Here is a 22,554-nt window from a genome sequence, read left to right on the forward strand (position 1 = left end):
CATCAGTGACGTCACTGATGACGTTGCCGACATTCGCATCGTCATCGTCATCATCACTGGTGAAGTCATCAGTAACGTCACTAATGACGTCATCGGTATCCGCATCGTCATCGTCACTGATGACGTCATCAGTGACGTCAGTGATGACATCATCGGCATTTGGGGGTCACGTGACCCCAAGGTCACGTGACCCCCCAGGGTCACTGACCCCCCTGGTTAGTTGAACCCCCCCCCCCCCCCCAGTGCCCTTCCCTCCTCCTCCTCAAGAGCTGCGCTCTAATTCGGCGTTACAGGGAGTTGTAAGCGGCTTTTTTAATTTCTAGGCCCCGCCCGACCCGGCCCGATGGCTCTAGCCCGAAACAACCCATTCCCGTCTGAACCCGTCCCGTTTCGACCCGTTCCCAAAACGAGCTCCCCATTTGAACCCGTCCTGTTTCGACCCATTCTTTAAACGCCCTTCCCATATGAACCCGTCCCGTTTCGACCAGTTCCCTAAACGCCCTTCTCGTTTGAATTTGTCCTATTTCGACTCATTCCCTAAACGCCCTTCTTATCTGAACCAGTTTCCGAAACACCCTTTGCGTTTGAACGCGTACCGTTTCAACCTACTTTTATAAGGCCCTGCACATCGCTACCTCTTCGCAAAAAGTCTCCATCGTTCTAAGCCTGGTCTGCGCACCTTTTCTGTTTAAGAATATGTTCTGAAGTAGCTTTACATGTCAACGCAATCTTAAAATATACAACCCTTTCAGGCAAGCTTAAGTTTAATATATTCCTACTTAACCCCTTAAAACATTTTTTTCAAGATGGTTCCCAAAACGTGCAAGCGCGGAACGGACTATGTACACTGCGCGACACTGAAACCGCGAACACGGCGTTGGCTCTTTTTTCGAATTTTACTTCGAAATGGTGTTAGTAGGCACCAAAGTATACCGCTTAGGCCTGTGGCCCAGATGAGCACTTTTAAAGACACTAATAGTTTTGAAAACAGCGTTTTGATTCTATGAGATAAACATAAGAACACGACGATCGGTTGTTCACGCTAATATAGTGTCGCGCTCTGTGCAATAAGGGAGTCTTAGAATAACGTACTCAAGCACTTTGGGCAAACTAAAATTGGCATCGCCATAGGTTTTACATCCCAACGCTATTTTTACGGTACCCAAAGCGCTTGCGTACGTTTTTCTAAATCTTCCTAATAGTGAACTAGATATTTTTGAGAGCGATGAATCAGACAGGTTGACAAGCATATGACTGGGACTTTATTTTGTTTACAATTTATAACACTGAACCCTCGCTTACACGGAAAAAGCTTGAAGGCTTTCTAGCTTCAAGACGTCTCTTAGTTATTATTTTTAACGACGCTGTAGTGAATTTGCACTTCGCTTTTTTTTGTATTCAATGAACCTAAAAGATTAATGAGCAAACTTCTTGCTATCAACAACAATTTATGATTTACGGCACAAGATTGCCCAGGCACGGCCCGGGCCGACCCGGGCCGGCGCGGCCCGAGAACTTTTTTTTTATCTAGCTAATATTTATTTATATTAATTAATTTTATTTATCTAGTTATTTATAAGAAATGTTTATGGTCACCAATGGATGTGGGGGCTTGCTATTGCATTTTTTCGGTCTCATACCATGGTATTTTATACCATATCTTTTACTTGACAGCTAATATTTTCTACTAATATCCAGGATGAACGGGTTGGTTAAACGATTCCGATATTATAGGAACTTATAATAAAACAAATGGACAAACACGGTTCCCCGTCAAACTTAAATCTCTCAGAATACACACAGATCCCTCTATGTCGCTTGCGATAAGGAATGCGTGTACACCATCCCTATATATCCTGCGGTGCAGGGTATATATGACAAACGGGGCGCTACCTTAACGACCATTTCCGAGAACTCGACAATGAGGTATGGAAAGCTGCAGCCAATGCCGCGGAGCAAAATTACCACTCCATTGTCAAGCACGCCTCGAAATGTGGAACCTGCTCCGTCGACTTCCCCTCAACCACCAGGATCGGTGGACACAGATCGAGGAGAGGAGGAGAAATTATCGAGGCATTTGCGATGTACCCCCTTCATCAGTGTACCTCGAAAAGAGATTAACTTTCTTAGCGTCGAGTCTAAGCACGCCGCCGCCGTCGCCCGATTTATGACGTCCGTGAACCGGTCAGCCTTGGGGATGCCCCCCTCGCTCAGGTCTCTCTAACCCACCCGTCCTGACCTAACCCTTCCACTCTTCCCATTTTCGACTGCTCCCCTCTTCTTTTCGTCTGCAAGTACAGGTGGCGAGGTGATAAAATGTTGTCAATAATGGGAGCCGTGTTTGTCCGTCCGTTTATTTCATGTTGCAATAATATCTGAATAGTATTCTACGTGTGTACATATATCTTCCATTCCTGGTTATAAAGATTATGTACCCTGCAGAAATATTCATCATCAGCGCACGATCCATGTTGCACATACTAACTTCCTGTCTCCCTCAGGTCGTATTCAGAACTACATAAATTATTTCGAATTATTTGGTGTTGACAGATATATTTCAACAAATATTTCAACCTATTTTTAAAAAAAAAGTGCTTGCGATGTGCATGTAGTTAATGGTTATTCCCTCTCATTTTCGAGTTTGCACTTTTAAATGGTTTAAACGAAAGAAACCATTTTTGTTTTTATGGTTTTTATGTATGTCTACTTACAATCTGCCAATGGGAAGGCGTTGGCCCCTATTCACGCTTTCATTGAATAAATGCAATTACATACACTTTCTGCCCCAAAAGGCGCGAAAACCGCCCTTTGGGATCTCATTAACGAGATAAAAAAATAGCTTGGTACGTTCCACCCACTTCCTCAAGGACATTCACGACACAGGTAACTTGGCATTTACGTAAACAATTGATAACACAAGCTAGTGGGTATCAGTTTAATAATGACACTCTATGTTGGCTGCTACACGCCGTATTTCGCCTGATTATTTTGCTGGAATAATTTGTCTCTGGTCAAACAAGTTTGCAAAAGCTAGTCATAATCATGTATTTTTAAAGGAAAGGCTGCAGGATCAGTCCCCATGCTAAACGGCTTGCTTTCAAGCACGGTGCTTTCAGGTCCGCTCAAAACACTAAAAAGCCATTTCCTGTGCCGATGGCAATACACCTGCAACGCGATCGCGTGCACACCCCCCTCCCCTCGCCCCCCCCCCCCCCCCCCGCATTGTAGTTCACACGATTACTTTAACCGAACAACGTTGTACCGTACAACTTTGTAGAACAGATCAGTATGCACTGGCCACGATAAAGATGGGCCGACCAGTCTACCCGTCCATCGAACAAAGCCGGCGGTACAATGTCTGCCGAGACGTCCTTTAGTCTTTGACACCCGCAAAGTATCAACAGGCTGCCTCTCAGACCTCGCCCTGAGATCACAGCTCAAGGAGACAAAAAAGGGTCGTTCGAAATCTTGCACATTTTCGCGTCATAATTTTTCCGGTCTCACAAAGCCGTGCCTATACCTTTATCAGGGGGTAGGATCACGATGGATCCGTCTGATTAGAGTTCACTCAACGCCGTGCGCTCATCACGACTCAGGTTCGTACTAGTGTTTCTGGCGTTCGATAAGACGCTGACAATCGGCTCCGTGCCCATTGACATTAGACACATCTCTATTGTGACGAAATTTCTCCTGAACCTCCACAACGATATCCCGCTTCTGAACTCTTCTTTGAGCTACAGCAAAATTCCGGCCCTTTGATAATAAACTCACGTGATCTTCAGACAGTTTCTTGGAGGGCAATTTGTGCACAGCTGCCACATCTTTGAGTCGCAGGGAACGATCAGGAAGAAATGGGAGAGTTTCTGGCGGTGGATGTCGGTTAGCTCTTTCCTTTTTAGGTGTCCATCTTGTTTCTGTGCTCTGATGATGTCATAAAAATCGCGGGGACGAAGCCTGTTTCAGATACAGGCTTCAACCGGACGGGGATATTTTGAACGGGTAGACTTGCTGTCCTTTCACCGTTGTCAGTGTGTACTGAAGACGCCACTCGTATAAGTGGCAAAACGTCTATGAGTTTTTGTTATTTGTTTTATTATGTTAGGCCGGAGTGAACTATTTTGAAACTTTGAGAACCAATATTTGCTCCTTGACGTGCGCCGGTCCCCGAAGTTCTGTTTTCCGTACATTTTAAATTTGGCGAAGTTACGAACTGAGGGAATTCGACGCATTCTTTCTATTTCATTTGAAGGTGTTGGTACCAACACGAGTTCCGGGACGGGTGTTTGTCCTAAGCTTATCCAATCTGCATATACTTTAATCTGTCACATCTGTACTTGTTTTGTAGGGCTTGAATTTGAATTTGAGCTACAAATCACAGTTGTGGCAGTGCCTAGCTTTAGTTTTAAAACAACTTTAAATTTATTTTGTTGTGATTGTATAGAAACGAGCAAAAACGTCTCGATTGTTACCTAACACCATGCGTCGGGCATTATCTACAATGAAGATCGGCTGCTGGTCAACGTCACGCCGACCTCGCGAATCCAGCAGGACCTCCAGCTATTGGGCCTGTAGATGACTCGATGTAGGACTGTCAGTATTGCGAGACGTCGTCTTCCTTCTTCAACGGCTTAGCTTGGCACGATACCAATTCCTAACTACCTATACGTCCTGGATAAACATTGAACAATCGATAGATCACAAATCGCGTTCTTGTGAATTGCGAATCACATTTTCCACAGCAACGAAAGAAAGTGGCGCACGAAAGACACTAAATACACATAGTCTCCTTTAATTATCAGTGTCGTTTATTATTTTTTTTGTTTGAATTTTGGGGGATGGCAGTATTTTATATATTGAAATCCGGGGCGAAATTGAGCTTTTGTGTCGCTTAATTTGAGTTTCAATTTTTTTCTAGTCAATTTTAAGTTATTTAGTTTTGAAATGGATAATTCCCCCTTTCCGTTCCTCCCCGTTGGCACATTAGCAGAAAGCTAGCTTTTTTACTGCGATAATAGGTTTTCTCGAAATTTTGTCAATTCAGCTAATGGTTCGGTTAAGAAACAAATTTACTTTTAGGTACCTGACTCCGATACACAATTTCGAACCGATTTGCTCGTTCTCATAATACACATCAGCTTCTAGCGTTTGAGTTTGGACGACTGTTTTTAGAGAAGTCACTGGCGGGGTATGAAGGGCAGGCGGTCTTTCACCTGTCCTGCTTCTAGCACTAGATTTCTATGCTCCCCAAAAGTTCGGTGTCTCGTGATTCTTGAGGATGCACGCCCCCACAGCAAATGCACACTGGAAGGCAATGATCTCGTGAACTAGGCGAGGCGTCCGAAAGATACGCTCTGCGGTTTTTGTACTATCCGTGAGTCGCCGTCAGAGACGGGAAGCCCAGTGTATACATACATTATTATGCCGAGCGAAAGCGAAGTTAATCCCGATGGAGTCAAACTTGACTTTAGCTTCCGACACTGGCGGCTCTATCCACTAGCCAACCTTCTTTGGCAGCATGGAGATAGGAACGCTTATGGAGGTGACATGTCGGCCAAACCACGGCCAAACCACGGCCAAACGGGCGGCTTGGAGGTGGTGCCGAAAGTGGAGGAGCACGCGCCCCCAATGGTGCCCAAAACCATGGGCGTACCAACCGGGGGAGTGGAGGGCCAAGGGGCTTGCCCCCCCCCCCCCCCCAGTTCTCAGAGCGGGGGAGCAAGGCACGTGTTTTGCCCCCCCCCCCCCCCCCCCCTGAAACAACCGCCACCGGGCAGGGCCAACACTGTCCGGCGGCGACGACGAGATACCAAGGGCACCACCCCCCGGCCTTGGGGGAGGGAGGGTCTGGTTTGCCGCCCCACTCAAAAATAAGTTGGCACGCCACTGCCCAAAACATTCTGTCTCCCGTACCCACTCTCCAGATCAAAGTAGAGCATAGTATTTTAGATCTAAAAGATCTAAAATGACCGCAGCTCGCTCACAATCTCAGCACTCTTTAGTCATCCTCCTGTCAACAAAATCCAATTGCTCGGAACTCGTAACGCAACTTTATCTCGCGCACTGTTCGGAGGGGAACACGCTCTCTTCTTCACGACCCCCACCGACAAAGCGCGATCACTTCAAATGAAGCAAGATCGGGAGTCCTTGCTTTATCTGACCAACAACGAAACTGAAGAGCGCGAATCGACATAAGCGAATGTTCGTTTACATACTTTAGTGGGAACGAAGCGAAAGAAACGGACAATCAAGCCTTTCTTGAAAACGACCACCGACATCAAAACACTCTATTCAGACTCCTCCACCACCAATGGCGTTGCTTAAATTTGGACACCATTGAGGGAGTCTCACTCCAGAAGCAAGTTCCTATCTCCATGTTTGGCAGTGACGGCCAGGCAGCTAACTGCTCACAAATACATATTTGGTTTGAAATTCTTATTTCAGCGCTGTAAGGGAGCATGAATGGGCCGGCAATAAAAAAACGCCAGGTTTATCCTGGCCAACAACAAAACACCTAACATATAAGAGCATTAAAGCATTTTCTTCGGGAGTCCGTGGTTCGAGCTGATAGTTAAATAATTGTCCGAAGCTTTATTATATGCTGCTCCTATAGCCGAAGTTTATTTATCTTTGAAAACCCTGCATCACTTAAAGAGATATTCGATAAATAGGATAAGCAAAAAAAAATCTTAAATATAGCAACATAGGTATGCATATTACTAATATTGTTGTTCGGTAAAAAAGCTGCAATTTAACTCCGTCCCCGATCATCGTAAATCTGCAAAAACCTCAGTTTTCTTTTGAACAATACAATGATTATACTCTTAGAAATCTACGCGTGTAACCCTGCATAGTCTCATTGCTCTCGTAAACCGCGTAATGAAAACGGAAGCTGGATACTTTGATATGTATTTTTAAAAAGTAGCCTAACTTGCCGGAGCACATTGAGCGCGAAGGACGAATTGACCCAGCACTGTATGCATTTGATGAGCAACACTGCATGCGTGCCTTCTTATATATTTAATCTTATGGAGGCATTCGCAACGGCTTCAGCGGTCCAGTTGAAGCTGCTCCTGTACTCCATACTTATGCTTTCGTTTACTCTGCGTCGCGTGCTAAGTGGAACCAGCATGGCTTGCATGGTCGGCCGTAATTAAAGGTACAACTCTGAATTGGTTTGAACCGGCTTACGCTGGGAGAACCGGGAGCAAAATTGATATTTGGTGTGATTTCTTCAATCGTAGCCGAGCTGGAATGTGAACCAACATTGTTCGATCCGAACGTAACCGAAATAGTGACAGGTTCAACACCCTTGCCAGATGGCCTTCGTCGGGTCGGCACTTAAGCCTCCATGGTTTCATTTAATTTTAACACTGAATTTGCTATATGCCTGGGATCTATTTGAGAAAACCGAGCCGCTTGGGTGACACGCTAGGCCACCACGCTCGATCGCCACGCTCAGGCACCACTCTCAGGCACCATGACGCTCGGGTGCCACGTTCGAGTGTCACAGAATTGTTTTTTTTTTTTCTTCGGGTGGCTGCAAACGATTGGGCTAATAATTACTCGTGAGAACTTGCCTTCTCCTGCAGTTATCACAAGGACCTCATAGCCATCCAAGGGCCTGTAAAACTCAACGTTTTGCCCGCACCTCATTTAGAACCATGCAGCATAAATGAAAACGCCTTTAAAAAGGAGACTCCTCCCCCCCCCCCCCCCCAATTTGAAAAAAAAACGAAAAAAAACGTTTACACATCCCTATTGGAAAACCCCAATATGAACAGCGTATTATGAATATTGGTAAACAATATCTTTTTATTGTATTGCAATACAATATAGACAGTGTATTGGAAAACATTACATTTATTGTATTGTATTACAATAAGGATTTGTTATGGGATTCCAATATCCATAATACGCTGAAAATATTGGAATCAAATACCGTATAAACCCTTATTGGATCCCCATGTGTCGTATGGGGATCCAATAAGGGTTTACAATTCCAATATACTCAGCGTATTATGGATATTGGAATCCAATATATTATATCGGCTACCAATAAAACTATATAAGAGTTGGAATATCACGTTCAGCGCCACATTTCTCTGCAACGCAGTCTCTCCTTGTGTGTATTTCTGAGTGATAAATAAAAAAAATGTTGCTGTTGTGAAATTGTGAATAAAGAAGCAAAACACTGGACTTATCCATACGAAATATATTTAAAATATTCCTGAACTGGAGGATCTGGCATTTACTGCAAAAGAAAGTTAATTGTTTAGGACTCTCATTCAAAAACTTGATGTTTGAAAACAGAATGTGAAATCCTCACCTTAATGAAAACAGCACCTGCTAGCTGTAGCCATATAGAAACTGCAAAATAAAAATTTGTGATTAGTTCGCGACAAGTAGCAATCCTTCACCAAGCCGGATAGATTCAAAATTATGTCTGCGTTTGATTGTGGAAAAATAAGCTTCAATGCCACTGCCACAGGTCATTCTGAGCTCGGTCAATTAAATATACGTATCCGCTCGTCTGGCTTTACTATTCCCGCTTCGCACCTAACTAGAGTATCTGGAATGCTCACCTTTGAGGAAAAACGAACTGGTGCTTGCTTGCTTGTAGGCCGTGGAAACTGGAAGAGAGATTTGCGGTTAGTTGCGTCCAAGTAGCAGTTACTTTGAGTAGCCACGTAAAGTACACTAAGTCTGAAAGATTCAAAATTACATGCGCGGGACATAGATATCCTCTTGCGACGTAACTGGGCACGTGGCAATGTCGCCCGCTTGTATTACAGAAAAATAAGCGTCAATGCAGGAGCTCCCAGTCTTTCTGAGCTCCGTCAATTAAAAATGCTGTACCGGTCGTATGGCTTCAGTATTCCTGCTTCGGGAATCTGGAATTCTCACCCTTGAAGAAAAGCAAACTGGGACTTGCTGGCTCTTAGGCTGTGGAAACTGCCAGAAAGATTCGCGATTAGCTGCGTCCAAGTATCAATTTCTTTGACCAGCCACCTACAGCACACTAAGCCGGATAAATTCAAAATTACATGTGCGTGACATAATATGCCTCTTGTCACAAAACTGGGCACACGTTTTGTCTCCTACAGCAAAACTGAAGCCAGACAGACAAGCGGTACGACATCTTTAATTGACGGAGCTCAGAACGAGTAGGGACGCTTTCACTGAAGCTTGTTTTGCTGCAATACACACGTGTATTGCAGCAAAACAAGCTTCAGTGAAAGCGTCCTCAGTCGTTCTGTCAATTAACGTCCAAGTAGCAGTTACTTTGAGTAGCCACGTAAAGTACACTAAGTCTGAAAGATTCAAAATTACATGCGCGGGACATAGATATCCTCTTGCGACGTAACTGGGCATACGTCAATGTCGACCGCTTGTATTCCCTATTGAAAAAGGCCAATATGAACTCGGCTTATTGGAAATATTGTATTCCAGTGAAGTTGATGGAAACCAATAAAAACTTATTGTTATCCGATTAACCCAATACGCACGATGGGAATTCATATTGGAGCACAATATCCCGATATAGTATGTGGTTATTGGTATACAACAGGATATTGGAGCACAATATCCCGATATAACTTGCGGTTATTGGTATACAACACGATATCGAAGCACAATATCCCGACAAAACTTACGGTTATTGGAATAGAATACGACACCGCGTGCATATTGGTGACCGACACGGACATACTGTGCGGCCACACGATATATAAATATCGGTCGTCGATCACGGGCCCAAAGAAGAATACAATATCGCGTGGATAAATCTCAGAACGAATTCCAAGTTACCAACATGAATTACGTCGGCATCTACCGCGGACTAAGAGGATACGTAACACAGTATTGATTGCCCGTGAAGGAACATGTGGATATCGGTACGCCCACATATACGACATCGCGTGAATGATATCGTAGAACCGCAGGAGTTACCATACGGCAATACGAAAGAGAACGATATTAGAGGTGGATACACACAGAACACAAACGTTCCGCGTTGCAAACACATTCACATTGATCGAAAGCGCAAGTGTACGTACGGCACACAGTACACAGAGCCTCGAGCGCTTGAAATGCTAGACAACCACCAAACCATTCGGAATAACTAGCTGGGACACCCGCGACCTACCTTTCAATGAGAAAGCCCAATAACGACGTGCCCATTGGAGTGATCGTTTTCAAACAAATGTTTATTGCAGTTTTAATGCAACAAAAGTTAGGTTACCGATGTTGAAACCCAAATCAAACGCGATACGTGACAATGTCAGTTCGCACGATAAAATAATGAGGATTAATGGGCTTGACAGGTCACGTGCTTCTTACCCGCACATTTATCGATATTGACTCACCTTTCTGGGTAATCCTACGTCGTACACAAAATCCACAACCACACACGAGCACATTTCACCCACCACTCTTCGTCGCCTGTTTCGCAAGATTCACACACTGTAAAAAAACGACGGGAAAAATACGTGCATTTGCGCCATCAAACGATACGTTACAGACTCGTTTTATGAGAAAAGTTTCCATCGTCAACCCCCGCGCGCGAAAGTTCGAGCGCTCGAGCTTCGGAGGCAGTTCGAATTCCGAAGGGAGGCGAGCCGAGCGAGCCGCGAGTAGCCCATCGAGCCAGACAAGCGGCTGAGCTGGCTGAGCGAGCCGCCGAGTGGCCGAATCCGCCGATCCAGCCAAGCCTAGCCAAGCCGCCGAGATTACGCCATTGCGCAGCGACCGCGACCGCGCCAACCCGGCGAGACAGCGAGACAGCGGCGATGGCGGGACCGACGGATAACGGCTCGTCAAGTTCGTCGCGCACTTTGCTTGTGGATTCCAAGTGAAACCAACGCACTTTCAATCGCTTCGAAAGGTACGTATAGACGACTTTATTACTTGCAGCATTGAGTGCTTTGGTATACACAGATCAAAGTGAACACTGAAGGACAGAAGGGATACATGATGTTGTGAAATTGCAGCTTATTTGAACGCATGCGTCCCCTGCTGAAACCGTCTGGCTGTGCTCTGTTGCAGACGTCATTTCGACTGCGTGTACTCTGATGTAACTTCAGTCAGTGTTTACACTCGGCTAGCTATCACTCGGCTTGTTATCTCATGTGCGAAATAGACGTAGAAACCAGCGCCTCGTCTCTTTCGGATATTCAACCTCCAGCCCCCTGGCACCCAGCGTGCTTACCGGCGCAAACCGTTCGACGTGTTGGATTCGTAGGCTCGTTCGAAGAGGCGTTGTTTAACGCTCACGAGTCGCCGAAGTGTTACCGGAGCTTCTCCTTACGAAAGTCGCGATCGACGCTGGGCTCTGAGCTCGTACTTTTTTCTTCCCTGGAGACTAAGAGTGCCGACCATTCATCTGTGGTGCCGACTGGCGCCGTACGAAGTTGAGAAAAGCTAGCGAGTCTGTCAGATTTTCGTGACGCCGCCCAAGTGCTCTGCTACCGGCTGCGCTCAAAGAATAAAGTAAAAAAAAAGAAAAAAAAAAACAAAAAAAAAAAACGCGTTTTTTAATTTTCAAAAAAAATATTTTTTTTGCCATGTTTTATTTTAGTCGCCGCAAAGTAAATCGCGGCCGTACGTCGGTTGACTCCCGATTACTGTCTCTACATCATCGTAGATTGTCTCACCACAATGGTGCCTCGTTGGTGTGGTCTTATTCTGATATCATTACATCTTGCTTTTTCAGCTTGGCACACTTCTAGACGACCATCTACACGTTGCACTCCTTGTCGACATGTCGCTGGTGTTAGAGACAAATCTGAAGTCGCTGTTTGCTCACTCCTTGGTGCACATATTTCATGTTCAACATCAGGTATCTGAAGGAGGCGCCATGAAACCCTGGAGTTTGTTTAGAGGTACCTCAACATACTGTATTCAAGCGTCGTTTTGTGTGTTATAGTTTCCTACAAAACCAAATTGCACTTTTTTCGTAATATACCCTATAACTGTTCACTACAATTAAAGTTGCTATGAAACATTGGCCACGAGAGGTGACTCGGCCAACGCAGCCTGAAAATTCGTCGCATAATTTCCTTCATGGGTCATTTTGGACATTGACAAATTTTCTTGTGAATAATGAGTGTTATGCACATGTGTTCTACGTTTCGCACAGGTACTTCAGTTAGATAAACCCCAGCAAAGGCAGCAAGACAGTCTCATGGGGTCACACCAAGGATAACTGCATTCCTGCTCGAGTCCCGAGTCTTGTCACCAAACTTCACTGAACATAATGGTACATTCCGTTTCCTTAACTTTTTCTTCTGAAATGTTTTTTTTTTATTGTTGCTTTTTTCTATTAAAAAAGGGGTAGTACAACATTTAAACACCCAATGTTTTTTTTTTCTTTTTGTAAAATGTGTAGTACATCGTTTAAACACCCAAGCGTTCATAAATGGTCTCTGTACCAGACAATAGGGTCTCTTATACTCTGTTTCATACTTAGCGTGCAACGCTGTGAAAGGTACTAAAGTGGTGCGCATGAAAAAATAGAAAAAGTGTTACTCCGTGCGTTTCGTGGACGAGTGGCAGAAGGCGCTGCTCTGGCGATATTGACGTCTCGGTGGCCGTGGTTTGAACCCATTTTACGCGCAAAGTTTTTTGGTTTTTTTTTTTTTTCTTTTTTAGACATACTTTTCGTGCAAGATTGTGCGCATTGACGAAGTGCATATTTCAGTTCCTCCTCCTTGATTTTTATTTATAAGTCGCCGAGAGGCCAGATTTCTACCATCTGGTCTGCCGCTTTGCAAGTGTTATTTGCCTCCAGCACCGAGTTACATTTTCTTTCGAAATGAGGAATCGCCCTGATAGCGGCCTTGTCCCAAAATTTATAATAAAACGTTAATCGACAATAGTTGTGGCCTGTACAGTTTATTTTGAAATAGCTGTCAAGGGTAGAAATCTCCTTCTCGGAGCACTTGCGATGCACCTTCAGGCGAATGGCGTTCTGTGTGAAGTCATCATGCTTGACGGTCCCCGTGCTCGAAACTTTTACGTTGCGAGGTCTTTGCTTCGGGGACGCCGCCTTGCCAGATGGGCACTGCGCCTTGCACTTCGCGACAGTACAGGGCACACTCCAGTGTCGTTACTGGCCGTCTCCAGGACTTCACGACCGAATTCTCCGGGGAATGTGTTCTTACACTCCCGTACACATTGGCGATCATCTGCTTGCACTCTTTCAAGATTTTCGCACAGCGAATCTTCGAAAACATCCAAGCAGGAGAGGTACTTGAGCTTGCTGCGTAAGACGCCATCTTCTCAAAACGAGCCAGTGCCACACAACCCGAAAACCCACAGCGGCTGCCACACGGATGAACACGAAAACAATTTAAGGTGGTTTACATTATCTTTTCTTTTTTCTTGAAAAACATTTGTGCTCCATTGAAATCATAACGCCACTATCAGTTACTAGCCCCGAGGAGGCACATTTTCCGACTTTTAAAAAAATTTTTGCAGGGGACGCACTATCTTATGGGGCGAACGTAGGCACGGTCAACAATGCAAACCGGTGCGCTAGCTTTGACTGCGTTGCACTCTATGTATGAAACAGAGTATAGGATCGCTTCAGACGGGGCAACCTTTCCAGCAATTTTGGGGCTGCTGGCGGGTTGTTCCCTAGTTTTCCCTAGATCGACACGAATTGCTGAGATATGGTCCGGCTCGAAGCGGACGAGCAGCTTTGACTACTCGGAGATGTTTGAAGCGGCAGCAGCCAATCAGGAATGCAGTATCTTCACGTGACACCCCTGTGGTCGTGATGATGAGAACTGAGGACTTAGTTCAGGTTTGAAATGGATCATTTTTGTAAATAAACTGTTTCAAAAAGATGAGTTAGTATTCTCAGTGCAATTTAAAGATATAAAAACATGTTTTTAGGATATAACTGTGCGTCTAAATACTGTAAGAAAAATAAAATTTCATGATGATGATGGCAAGTCGTAGCAATTTGGTTGCTGCATGTGAACGCGGGCGGCCCGAGTTGCTGGTGTTGCGACATGAAGTTGCTGGGCGAAATTGTTCCGTCTGAAGCGGGCTTTAGGGAACTGAATTCAAGGGCCGTGGAGCTCTGGGTGCAAGCCCACCTGGAAACATTTTTTTTCTTTTTTGCCTTTTTTAGTATTTAAATAGATATATATATACATATATACTTTTTTAAGTTTTAACATATAGATGCATAATTTACACACTAATTCATTTTCAGAAGCGCTTTTATTCACACTCTGTGGCTTTCTAGAGCTTGCAATAGCTTCTCGGTGAGCTAATGCCAGCTCTGCAAAGGGAGAGGGATCTTCCCATGCCTTGCAGGCTGTAAAGCTGTGGCTTACAAAGCTCTAGTGTGTCACACTTCGCTCACTGGCTCCATCGCGAAGCCTAGGTGCTTCATGAGTCGCGCCACACCGTAAGCCCAAAAAACGATCGGGTGACAAACCTGGGACCATTTGTGACTGCACTCAGCTATGGTATGGTGGCATGGTCGGGGCATGAAGCAGGGGTACAGCTTGGAAATGCTGATCTTCATGACATTTTAAACACAGTTTTCATTACTTTTGTGTCGAGTTGTCAGCATTCTAAAGGTGAGAAAGCAAGCAGCAGCGACAGCAAGAAAAGAAACATTTAAGACCGCTTTCACCAAGAATCAATTACGAGCACTAGAAAGGCATGGAGTGTAATTAAAACGCTTCTAAAGGTGAATTAGCGTATAAATTAAGTACTTGTGCCTCAAAAATACAAAAAAACAATGTAAATAGAGCTATAAGGATAAAAATATACACCAGGAGGACTTAAACCAAAACTACATTCTGTAAGTTTGAAATTTGACACCTTAAACCACTTGGTCACCACCCAATTTTATTTCCAGGTCGTTCATCGAGGTATATGAATTTTGTTTGCAGCTGTCGGCTAAAACAGAGGTTGCCTTATTTTCATTTACTTTACTATTCCCACCAAATATGACAAGTGATAAAGAATAGAACCTCATTTGGTTGGCCGAGGCACTGTGCTTGCATCAAGGCAAACTAGCCTGTCTTGCTGGGTTCATAATTTGTTTCATCACCTGTTTAGGATTCTGTTGTCGCTCATCAAAAGAAGAAAAAAAATACTGACTAATTCTGACTTAATCTGTTGTGCAGGTACCCTTGGCAGTAAACTCTGCTAAATGTGGCAAAATATAGATACTTTTTTTAGCAAATATGCATCGTTTTAGCAAAATGAGCTGCACTATTTGACTAACGGGAAACAGAACGAGCCTCTCCACTTGGGTCTTTTTTCATCTCTCGCAGACACTATTTCCTGCTTTTTGTGGTTTGTATCAGACTTTTGTATTCTGTCCGGCCAAAGCATCTGTGTTACACTAAGACTGGGTACTTTAGGATATCTACAAGTATTCTTCGCAGCAAATGGCTTCCAATCAGGAACACGAGTTTGTTCTCGGCCACCGAGAGCAAGTATTTTCAAGGTGAGCTATTGCCCGCCTATATGAGTTTTGTATTTCATTCCTCTTGAATGCCATAACCTATGTGTAGTGGTCTTGCACTAGTATTTTGTTGTCTCTCTTCTGCAAAAGCACTTAAGTTTAATTAAGACCGGGTTATTTCTTACACATGCAGGTCTTGGTGGCAAGAACCAGCCAATCAAGGCCAGAAGTTTGTTTTTTGCCGCGCATGGCAAGTGTTTTCAAGGTGAGTGATTGATGCCTATCTCAGTTGTTTGTTTCATTCCTCACAGGCACTCTACCTGTCTGTATAGTGGCCTTGTTTCAGGCTTTTGTGTCTCTGTCCGGCCAAAGCATCTGTGTTAGACTAATCTTTAGGATATGTGCAGCAATTCTTGGCAGCAACCGGCTGCCAATCAGGAACACGAGTTTGTTCTCGGCCACCAAAAGCAAGTATTTTCAAGGCGAGCTATTGCCCGCCTATATGAGTTTCAGCATTCATCAAGGAGCGCAAAATCAAAGCCCAGGGGTTGGCCATTGCAAAAATGTTGATTCGGAAGCGCATAGGGAAGAAGCTTTGTAAAAGTATCCACCTGCTTCTACAAGACAAACCAAAACTAAGAATGTGGGTTCCATTTGAAAAAAAAAAAAAAAAAAACATTGTCGGCCCGAATTAACTCGGAGGCGGCACTGAGCAAACAAGCCACGGTACGAGTATGCTTGGTTCAGGCGTTTGTAAAGGTGGTAGATGACTCAGTGTTTTCTAAAAAAAAATTTTTTTTCTAAAAGTGTGGTGGTCGAATATTCAGGGATGGGCATTGAGTCGGGATGTTAAGGTAAAAATTTCATCCACATGCCGGGATTCATGTGCCTTGTCCCCCTAGCGAGCGGGGCAAGGCTTTCAAAATTTTGGGTTCGCAAAAGGGGTGTGTCAGTATTGACGTCTCATTTTACATCATTCGTCTCAATTTAAAACGCACTATAAATGACATGCCTGAGATTTGTTTGGGTGTACTTCCTCTCAGCAAGTATATGGTTCTGTCTCAAAAAGGTCTAATCTGATGTTGACCGCTCCTCAGGTCTCCACCTACGATTCATCAGGACGAGACCCAACCGGGACACTAGGGAGGAACGGCTTAAGCAAGGGAGGCTACATATACGACAGCTTCTTGCGGACAAGAAACGAAAATAGATAGATGGTGGGTGTTTCATTTGCTATGCCTTTTGGCGTGCACATTATGTTTGTTATGTTTCAAGATTCCTGCAGAGTTCGGTTTCAACTATTGTAAAATACCGAGCATGCACCCAGGTCGCAGAAGCGCCTACCCTCTGATTCGGAACGATCCGCAAATAAGCAAAGGGCATACCAGACACCCATCCACCTGTTTTAAGCCGTGCTCAAAATATTGAAAGAGCACATCAAGCGCCAGGTGCTGTGGCGTTTTTGCCACAATAGCGCCAGTCGCAGAGCTGACAGATCCGTGACTGGCGCAAGCCATGGCATGGCCTTTGGGAACCAGGGAATCGAGATTAAAGAAGTAGCGCAGAAATTGGAGGCGAGTGGTGAAGGTGAGCAAAGTTAACAGAAAACAAGGACGAAGGGAGTTCCGTCGCATGAGGCATCTGTGTCCCGTGCATGTAATTTTGAGTGTGCTGTAGGTGGCTACCCAAAAAAATTGTTACTTGGACGTAACTAATCGCAAACCTCTCTTGCAGTTTCCATGGCCCACAAGCCAGCCGGCGCCAGTTCGTTCTCGTTCAAAGGTGACGATTCTAGATTTTCTAGATTGCTCTGAAGCAGCAATACCGAAGCCAGACAAGCGGTACGGCATATTTAATTGACAGAACGACTGGGGACGCTTTCACTGAAGCTTGTTTTGCTGCAATACACGTGTGTATTGCAGCAAAACAAGCTTCAGTGAAAGCGTCCCTACTCGTTCTGAGCTCCGTCAATTAAAGGTGCCGTACCGCTTGTCTGTCTGGCTTCAGTGTTGCTGCAGGCGCCAAAACGTGTGCCCAGTTTTGTCACAAGAGGCATATTATGTCACGCACATGTAATTTTGAATTTATCCGGCTTAGTGTGCTGTAGGTGGCTGGTCAAAGAAATTGATACTTGGACGCAGCTAATCGCAAATCTTTCTGGCAGTTTCTACAGCCTAAGAGCCAGCAGGTCCCAGTTTGCTTTTCTTCAAAGGTGAGAATTCCAGATTCCCGAAGCAGGAATACTGAAGCCAGACGACCGGTACAGCATTTTTAATTGACGGAGCTCAGAACGACTGGGAGCTCCTGCATTGAAGCTTAGTTTTCTGTAATACAAGCGGGCGACATTGACACGTGCCCAGTTACGTCGCAAGAGGATATCTATGCCCCGCGCATGTAATTTTGAATCTTTCAGACTTAGTGTACTTTACGTGGCTACTCAAAGTAACTGCTACTTGGACGCAACTAACCGCAAATCTCTCTTCCAGTTTCCACGGCCTACAAGCAAGCAAGCACCAGTTCGTTTTTCCTCAAAGGTGAGCATTCCAGATACTCTAGTTAGGTGCGAAGCAGGATTAGTGAAGCCAGACGAGCGGATACGTATATTTAATTGACCGAGCTCAGAATGACCTGTGGCAGTGGCATTGAAGCTTATTTTTCCACAATCAAACGCAGACGTAATTTTGAATCTACCCGCTTGGTGAAGGATTGCTACTTGTCGCGAACTAATCACACATTTTTATTTTGCAGTTTCTATATAACTACAGCTAGCAGGTGCTGTTTTCATTAAGGTGAGGATTTCACATTCTGTTTTCAAACATCAAGTTTCTGAATGAGAGTCCTAAACAATTAACTTTCTTTTGCAGTAAATGCCAGATCCTCCAGTTCAGGAATATGTTAAATATATTTGGTATGGATAAGTCCAGTGTTTTGCTTTTTTATTCACAATTTCACAACAGCAACATTTTTTAAATTTATCACTCAGAAATACACACAAGAAGAGACTGCGTTGCAGAGAAATGTTGCGCTGAACGTGATATTCCAACTCGTTTATAGTTTTATTGGTAGCCGATATAATATATTGGATTCCAATATCCATAATCCGCTGAGTATATTGGAATCATAAACCCTTATTGGATCCCCATACGACACATGGGGATCCAATAAGGGTTTATACGGTATTGGATTCCAATATTTTCAGCGTATTATGGATATTGGAATCCCGTAACAAATCCTTATTGTAATACAATACAATAAATGTAATGTTTTCCAATACACTGTCTATATTGTATTGCAATACAATAAAAAGATATTGTTTACCAATATCCATAATACGCTGTTTATATTGGGGTTTTCCAATAGGGTTACAGAAAAATAAGCTTCAATGCAGGAGCTCCCAGTCGTTCTGAGCACCGTCAATTAAAAATGCCGTACCGCTTGTCTGGCTTCAGTATTGCTGCTTCAGAGCAATCTAGAAAATCTAGAATCCTCACCTTTGAACGAGAACGAACTGGCGCCGGCTGGCTTGTGGGCCATGGAAACTGCAAGAGAGGTTTGCGATTAGTTACGTCCAAGTAACAATTTTTTTTGGGTAGCCACCTACAGCACACTCAAAATTACATGCACGGGACACAGATGCCTCATGCGACGGAACTCCCTTCGTCCTTGTTTTCTGTTAACTCTGCTCACCTTCACCACTCGCCTCCAATTTCTGCGCTACTTCTTTAATCTCGATTCCCTGGTTCCCAAAGGCCATGCCATGGCTTGCGCCAGTCACGGATCTGTCAGCTCTGCCAATGGCGCTATTGTGGCAAAGACGCCACAGCACCTGGCGCCTGACGTGCTCTTTCAATATTTTGAGCACGGCTCAATACAGGTGGATGGGTGTCTGGTATGCCCTTTGCTTATTTGCTTTGCGGATCGTTCCGAATCAGAGGGTAGGCGCTTCTGCGACCTGGGCGCGTGCTCGGTATCTTACAATAGTTGAAACCGAACTCTGCAGGAATCTTGAAATATAACAAACATAATCTGCACGCCAAAAGGCATAGCAAATGAAACACCCACCATCTATCTATTTTCGCTTCTTGTCCGCAAGAAGCTGTCGTATATGTAGCCTCCCTTGCTTAAGCCGTTCCTCCCTAGTGTCCCGGTTGGGTCTCGTCCTGATGAATCGTCGGTGGAGACCTGAGGAGCGGTCAACAACAGATTAGACCTTTTTGAGACAGAACCATATACTTGCTGAGAGGAAGTACACCCAAACGAATCTCAGGGATGTCATTTATAGTGCGTTTTAAATTGAGACGCATGATGTAAAATGAGACGTCAATAATGACGCACCCCTTTTGCGAACCCAAAATTTTGAAGGCCTTGCCCCGTTCGCTAGGGGGACAAGGCACATGAATCCCGGCATGTGGATGAAATTTTTACCTTAACATCCCGACTCAATGCCCATCCCTGAATATTCGACCACCACGCTTTTAGAAAAAAATATTTTCTTTAGAAAACACTGAGTCATCTACCACCCCTACAAACGCCTGAACCAAGCATACTCGTACCGTAGCTTGTTTGCTCCGTGCCGCCCCCGAGTTAATTCAAGCTGACAATGTGTTTTTTTTTTTTCAAATGGAACCCACATTCTTAGTTTTGGTTTGTCTTGTAGAAGCAGGTGGATACATTTATAAAGCTTCCTCCCTGTGCGCTTCCGAGTCAACATTTTTGCAATGGCCAACCCCCGGGCTTTAAGTTTGCGCTCCTTGATGAATGCTAAAACTCATAGAGGCGGGCAATAGCTCGCCTTGAAAATACTTGCTTTTGCTGGCCGAGAACAATCTCGTGTTCCTGATTGGCAGCCACTTGCTGCCAAGAATTGCTGCACATATCCTAAAGATTTGTCTAACACAGATGCTTAGGCCGGACAGAGACACAAAAGCCTGAAACAAGACCACTATACAGACAGGAAATAGAGTGTCTGTGAGGAATGAAACGCACAACTCAGATAGGCGTCAATCACTCACCTTGAAAACACTTGCCATGCGCGGCAAAGAGCAACCTTCTGGCCTTGATTGGCTGGTGCTTGCCACCAAGACCTGCATGTATAAGAAAGAACCCGGTCTTAGTCAAACTTGGGTGTTTTTGCAGAAGAGAGACAACAAAATACTAATGCAAGACCACTACACATAGGTTATGGCATTCAAGAGGAATGAAATACAAAACTCATATAGGCGGGCAATAGCTCACCTAGAAAATACTTGCTCTTAGTGGCCGAGAACAAACACGTGTTCCTGATTGGCAGCCATTTGCTGCAAAGAATACCTGCAGATATCCTAAAGAACCGAGTCTTAGTCTAACACAGATCCTTTGACCGGACAGAGACACAAAAGCCTGACACAAGACAACTATAAAGACAGGACATAGAGTGTATGTGAGGAATGAAACGCACAACTCAGATAAGCGTCAATCACTCACCTTGAAAACACTTGCCATGCGCGGCAACGAGCAAACTTCTGGCCTTGATTGGCTGGTGCTTGCCACCAAGACCTGCATGTATAAGAAAAAACCCGGTCTTAGTCAAACGTGGGTGTTTTTGCAGAAGAGAGACAACAAAATACTAATGCAGGACCACTACACATAGGTTATGGCATTCAAGAGGAATGAAATACAAAACTCATATAGGCGGGCAATAGCTCACCTTGAAAATACTTGCTCTCGGTGGCCGAGAACAAACTCGTGTTCCTGATTGGAAGCTATTTGCTGCGAAGAATACCTGTAGATATCCTAAAGAACCCAGTCTTAGTGTAACACAGATGCTTTGGCTGGACAGACTACAAAAGTCTGATACAAACCGCAATAGCAGGAAATAGTGTCTGCGAGAGATGAAAAGAGACCCAAGTGGAGAGGCTCGTTCTGTTTCACCTTAGTCAAATAGTGTAGCTCATTTTGCTAAAACAATGCATATTTGCTAAAAAAAGTATCTATATTTTGCCCCATTTAGCAGAGTTTACTGCCAAGGGTACCTGCACACCAGAAAAAGTCAGAATTAGTCAATTTTTTTTTCTTATTTTGATGAGCGACAACAGAATCCTAAACAGGTGATGAAACAAAATATGAACCCAGCAAGACAGGCTAGTTTGCCTTGATGCAAGCGCAGTGCCTCGGCCAACCAAATGAGGTTCTATTCTTTATCACTTGTCATATTTGGTGGGAATAGTAAAGTAAATGAAAATCAGGCAATCTCTCTTGCAGCCGACAGCTGCAAACAAAATTCATGTACCTCGATGAACGACCTGGAAATAAAATTGGGTGGTGGCCAAGTGGTTTAAGGTGTCAAATTTCAAACTTACAGACTGTAGTTTTGGTTTAAGTCCTCCTGGTGTATATTTTTATCCTTATAACTATACATACATTGTTTTTTGTATTTTTGAGGCACAAGTACTTAATTTATACGCTAATTCACCTTTAGAAGCGTTTTAATTACACTCCATGCCTTTCTAGTGCTCGTAATTGATTCTTGGTGAAAGCGGTCTTAAATTTTTCTTTTCTTGCTGTCGCTGCTGCTTGCTTTCTCACCTTTAGAATGCTGACAACTCGACACAAAAGTAATGAAAAATCTGTTTAAAATATCATGAAGAGCAGCATTTCCAAGCTGCACCCCTGCTTCATGCGCCGATCATGCCATCATACCATAGCTGATTGCAGTGACAAATGGTCCCAGGTTTGTCACCCGACCGTTTTTTGGGCTTGCGGTGTGGCGCGACTCATGAAGCACCTATGCTTCGCGATGGAGCCAGTGAGCGAGGTGTGACACACTAGAGCTGTGCAAGCCACAGCTTTACAGCCTGCAAAGCGTGGGAGGATCCCTCTCCTTTTGCAGAGCTGGCATTAGCTCACCGAGAAGCTATTGGAAGCACTAGAAAGCCACAGAGTGTGAATAAAAGCGCTTCTGAAAATGGATTAGTGTGTAAATTATGCATCTATATGTTAAAACTTAAAAAAGTATATATGTATATATATATATATATCAATTTAAATACTAAAAAAGGCAAAAAAGAGAAAAAAAAAGATTCCAGGTGGGCTTGCACCCTGAGCTCCATGGCCCTTGAATTCAGTTCCCTAAAGCCCGCTTC

Source organism: Ixodes scapularis, unplaced genomic scaffold (assembly GCF_016920785.2).
Source record: "Ixodes scapularis isolate PalLabHiFi unplaced genomic scaffold, ASM1692078v2 ptg000683l_1___fragment_1__unscaffolded, whole genome shotgun sequence".
NCBI classification, from domain to species: Eukaryota; Metazoa; Arthropoda; class Arachnida; order Ixodida; family Ixodidae; genus Ixodes; species Ixodes scapularis.